The sequence below is a fragment of the Mustela lutreola genome, chromosome X (genome assembly GCF_030435805.1).
Source record: "Mustela lutreola isolate mMusLut2 chromosome X, mMusLut2.pri, whole genome shotgun sequence".
Classification (NCBI taxonomy): Eukaryota; Metazoa; Chordata; class Mammalia; order Carnivora; family Mustelidae; genus Mustela; species Mustela lutreola.
The window spans coordinates 65,245,159-65,250,697 of NC_081308.1; the positions used below are offsets into that span (position 1 = coordinate 65,245,159).

At 39.2% G+C, this 5,539-nt stretch overlaps 1 pseudogene; it reads left to right on the top strand.

Moving 5' to 3' along the window:
- The first annotated feature begins 253 nt into the window (after nucleotides 1-253).
- Nucleotides 254-988, top strand: LOC131821999 (eukaryotic translation initiation factor 4E type 2-like; annotated as a pseudogene).
- Nucleotides 989-5,539: the final 4,551 nt, after the last annotated feature.

Here is a 5,539-nt window from a genome sequence, read left to right on the forward strand (position 1 = left end):
TCTCATTCACTCAAAGACTTAGATTCACTGAGTGGAATAGTAGATGGATTCACCCCATTATTCATATTATATCCTACATGTGTATATGATGTGACCCCCACAACCCAGAGGAGGTCACATGCCCCCAAATGGGAGTGTTTGGAGATAAAGTCAGAAAATGCCTCTCAAACTGAAATTATCAAGAATTAACAGAAGAGGGCCCAGCAGAGTGGAAGTCACTCTGTGAGGCAGTGGTGATGGCAGTGGTGAGAGGATGAACAACAAGTTCAGTGCACTGAAATATGATGACAGTGGGGACCATGATCTGAATGAAGTAAACAGCACAGAGAAGGAAAAAACATAAAGAGACAGGAGTCAGGGCACCAGTAAGACGAAGGCTGTTGCCCCTGGACCAGCAGAGCATCTCCTCCTGCAGTACAGCAATACTTTCTGATATGCCAGAAGAACCCAGGATGTCTCACCAGCTTACAGAGTTGTGAATAAAATATCAAACAGATTGGCACCCTTTGCCTTTGCAGAGCAGTTCTGGAGGTTTTACAGTCATATGGTAGGTCCTGGGGACCTGACAGGCCACAAGGACTTTCATTTCTTCAAAGAAGGAAATAAATCTATTTGGGAAGATGATGCAAAAAAAAAAAAAAATGGTGGCAAGTGGATTATTTGGTTCCAGAAAGGCTTGGCATCTCATTGCTGTAAGAATCTTATCCTGGACATGCTGGAGAACAGTTCATGGCTGGGGAGGAGATCTGTGGGGCTGTGGTCTCTGTCCAGTTTCAGAAGGACATTATTTCAATATGGAGTAAGACTGCCAGTGACCAAGCAACCCACAGTCCAAATCCAGGAAATGATTTGGCGAGTGCTTAACCTACCTCTCAACACCATTATGGAGTACAAAACCCACACTGGCAGCATCGAAATGTCAGGCAGGCTGGGCCCCCAAAGGGTCCTTTTTCAAAACCTCTGTAAGCTACAGTTGAATGTGCCATGACCTTCCCCCCCTTTGGATGGCACCATCATTGAAGCTGGCAACATCAGAGTCTCTTGTTTTGTTGGTGTGCTGCCTGGAAGATTCCTCTGCCTGGTGTGCTGTCCTGGACAAGAGGAATTTTTCTTTAAAGATTTATTTATTTACTTGAGAGAGAGAGAGAGAGAAAGAACATGCACAATCATGAGGGGCAGAAGGAGAAGGACAGAGAACTTTAAGCAGATTCAGTGCTGAGCATGGAGCTCAAGGCAGAGCTCGATCTCACGACCTTGATATCACAACCTGAGTGGAAACCAAGTGCTTAACCAACTGTACCACCCAGGTGCCCTGCATTTTATATTTTAAGAACAGGCTGACAAGAAGCAGCTACAACAGCTGAGATTACTTAATAAATGATGCTAACCTAGAAAAAAAATAACAAGAGAGGAAGATTGGCAAAAAGTAGAAAACCTGGAGAGTATGTGTGCTTATAATATTTGAGGGCTTCCCACATTTCCATAAAGTATACTACATATCTTCTAAACATAATCAAGGATACCAGGAGCCTTACAAGTTCAATTAGGCTTATTCTGAAGTAGAAATTACTTCAGAATGGGATTCATTGGGGGTGGAGTGGGATGTCTTGGATTCAACTGTAACAAGACTGAGGTAATTGTTGTGTTGTCATAACAAAAGGGAAGTTTACGTATTATCTTCAAAAAGTAGTAACCAAACCCAAGAATTTGTCAGTGTCGGTGTCAGTTATCTCTATATAGGGAGGAGAGTTCTGTACATGGCAGACCCAAATCTTGGTTCCTATTAAGACATATTCCACTATGGAGTGGCTCCCTTGTGGCTTTGAAGGAACTATCTGCAAAGATTAGTCTGTCTCTTTTGCTCAGAGTCCCATTGCATCCAGCCTCTTCTGATTACAATAATAGCTAACATTTTAAAAATAATGATTTCTATGTGACAGGCCTAATCACATTTTTATTTGACTCAACACACTGAAGAGGCTTCTAGTCATTTTATTTCACTACTTGAATTTTCTCTTGTGTTTGGATCTGTCTTCTTCACTCTTAGGGGACTAAAAGCTGAGAGAAGTTTCCAAGGAAATAGAGCCTTTTATAGTTTGTTTCAGATGTATATTCTGTGGTTCTGTAATAAAACTGCTTCACCATACCTAGTAATAAATCTAACCAAAGAGGTGAAAGACCTGTACTCTGAAAACTATAAAACACTAATGAAGGAAATTGAAGATGACACAAAGAAGTGGAAACACATTCCATACTCATGGATTGAAAGAACAAATATTGTTAAAATGTCTATACTACCCAAAGCAATCTACACATTTAATGCAATCCTTATCAAAATACCAACAGCATTTTTCACAGAGTTAGAACAAACAAACCTAAAATTTGTGTGGAACCACAAAAGGCCCTGAATAGCCAAAGCAAACTTGATAAGAGAAAAACAAAGCTGGAGGCATCACCATTCTGGACTTCAAGCAATATTACAAAGCCATAGTGATCAAAACCAGTATAGTACTGACACAGAAATAGACACATAGATCAATGGAACAAAATAGAAAGCCCATAAATGAACCGACAACTATTTGGCCAATCAATCTTCAACAAAGCAGGAATGAATATCCAATGAGAAAAAGACAGTTGCCGGGGGGAGGGGGTTGGGGAGAAGGGGGTGGGATTATGGACATTGGGGAGGGTATGTGATTTGGTGAGTGCTGTGAAGTGTGTAAACCTGGTGATTCACAGACCTGGGGATAAAAATATATGTTTATAAAAAATATATGTTTATAAAAAATAAAAAAATTTAAAAAAAAAAAAAAAAAAGAAAAAGACAGTCTCATCAACAAATGGTGTTGCGAAAACTGGACAGCAACATGCAAAAGAATAAAACTGGGCCTCTTCATTATAACATAAACAAAAATAAATTCAAAATGGACTGAAGACCTAAATGTGAGACAGGAAACCATTAAACTCTTAAAGGAAAACACTGACAGTAACCTTTTTGACATCTGACATAGCAATGTTTTTCTAGATTTGTCTCCTGAGTCAAGGAAAGGAAAGCTGAAATAAACTATTGGGACTATATCAATATAAAAATCTTCACAGCAGAGGAAATAATCCACAAAACAGACAACGTATGGAACGGGAGAAAAAATTTGCAAATGGCATATCTGATAAAGGGTTACTATCCAAAAATCTATAAAGAACTTATAAAAACTCAACACCCAGAAAACAAATAATATAATAACAAACAGGCAGAAATCAGAAATATACGTTTTTCCAAAGAAGACATACAGATGACTAACAGACATATGAAAAGATGCTCAATATCACTTACCATCAGGAAAATACTATTCAAAACTACAATGGGATATCACCTTATACCTGTGAGAATGGTTAAAATGAGTAACACAACGAACAGTAAGTGCTGGCAAGGATGTGGATAAAGTGGAACCCTCATTCACTGTTGGTGGGAATCCAAACTGGTGCAGCCACTCTGGAAGACAGTATGGAGGTTCCTCAAAATGTTAAAAGTAGAACTACTTTATGATCTAGCAACCGCAATACTAGGTATTTATCCAAAGAATACAGAAATACTAATTCAAAGTGAAACATGTACCCTGATGTTTATAGCAGCACTATCGACAATAACCAAATAATGGAAACAGTCCAAGTGTCCACTGACTGATTAATGGCTAAAGAAGATGTGGGGGACACACACACACACACACACACACACACACACACACACACAGAGAAATGTTATTGAGCCATAAAAAAGAATGAAATCTTGGCATTTGCAATGACATGGATGGACCTAGAAAGTATAATGCTAAGCAAAATAAGTCAGTCAGAGAAAGGAAAATATTATCTGATTTCACTCATATGTTGAATTTAAGAAAGAAACAAAACAAACTAGCAAAGTGGGGGAAAAAAGAGTGATTCAAACCAACAAACAGAGTTTTAGCTATAGGAAACTGTTTGTTACCAGAAGGAAGGCAGGTGGAGATGGGGGAGTGGATGATGGAGGTGATGGGGATTAAGGATTATATTTATTGTGATGAGCACCAGGTATTGTACAGAAGTGTCGAATCACTTTATTGTACACCTGAATAGAATAGTACACTGTGTATTAACTAACTGTAATTTTACTTTATTTTATTATTATTATTTTTTACTAACTAGAATTTTAATAAAAACCAAGAAAAACCTGCCTGGCCATTGTGGTGAATCCATTTTGATATCTCTGTGCAGTTCATATGACCCCTTAAATTGCGTCCCCACCCCCGCCATTTTCCAGTTTCTTTCTTATAATGGTGGGATCCTGGCAATGAATGTGATTTATAAATGTTGTTTCAGGGGCACCTGGGTGGCTCAGTGGGTTAAGCCTCTGCCTTCAGCTCAGATCATGAACTCAAGGTCCTTGGATGGAGCCCCGCATCGGGCTCTCTGCACATCAGGGAGCCTGCTTCCCTCTCTCTCTCTGCCTGACTCTCTGCCTACTTGTGATCTCTGTCTGTTGAATAAATAAAGAAAAATATTCTAAAAAATATTGTTCCAATCCTAGGCATAAGTTCCTTGGCCTAAGGATGAGAGCCTGACTAGAAGCTCTTACCAGAAATTTTAAATTGTGTGTGTGTGTGTGTGTGTGTGTGTGTGAGAGAGAGAGAGAGAGAGAGAGAGAAATGTAAATGGATTGTTTCCCCCCTGTGTTAAACCTTCAAAAGTAAACAGTAATGCCATGGCTCTGTGGGGAAGTTCTATTTCCTGTGCACTCTGTGGAACTGAGAAAGCTGCTCATCAGAGAGAGAAGCAAAAAGAAACATTATAAAGAGAAGGATAAATGATATTTTTTATTGTCTAAGTTTCTGAAGACTTTACAGTTGCCTTTTCTTTTCAGTTCCTGAAATCCAATAACATTCTTGACCTTGAGTTTTGTGACACACCCCTACCTCCTTCTTAGAAGTTTCCCTATTTTGATGGAAGTAGCTTACATTGGTTTCTATTACTTGTAACCAAAGAATCTTGGCAGAGAGACTTGAGTCAGGTTGATCATCATGCCTAAGTCTCCAAATCAATTTTATTTCATTTGTCTTTTAGCATTGTGTCTAGAATAAAGTTTAAGAATACCCTCTATCCTCCATGCTTTAGTCTATTCTCTAGGCCCTTTCTTTCCACTGGCTGACATGCTGAAGATAAACTAGTTACTCTTGCCAGTACCCAAGGGGTTGAGCCAGAGCCAGGTCACTAGTCAATGCCAGCAAAGTAGTTGCATTTATTTCCAGTAGATAATTTATATACATATTAAGAGTGGATTGGGAGGTTGTTGCAGGGAAAGTGGAAAGAAGGAGAATCTTGGAGTGAATATAGACACCAGATTAGTAGAGGAATGAAACACATTTACTGGACAATCTATAGGATCTCAGTCAGGGATCTCAGAAAGGAGAGAGCAGAGAACTCTGGGTCAATTCTCCCAAAGTTAAGTTGTTTTGTTAGGCAAACTGCTTTATGGGCCATAGGTTGCTTCTGAGGCAGTGAGGGTAGA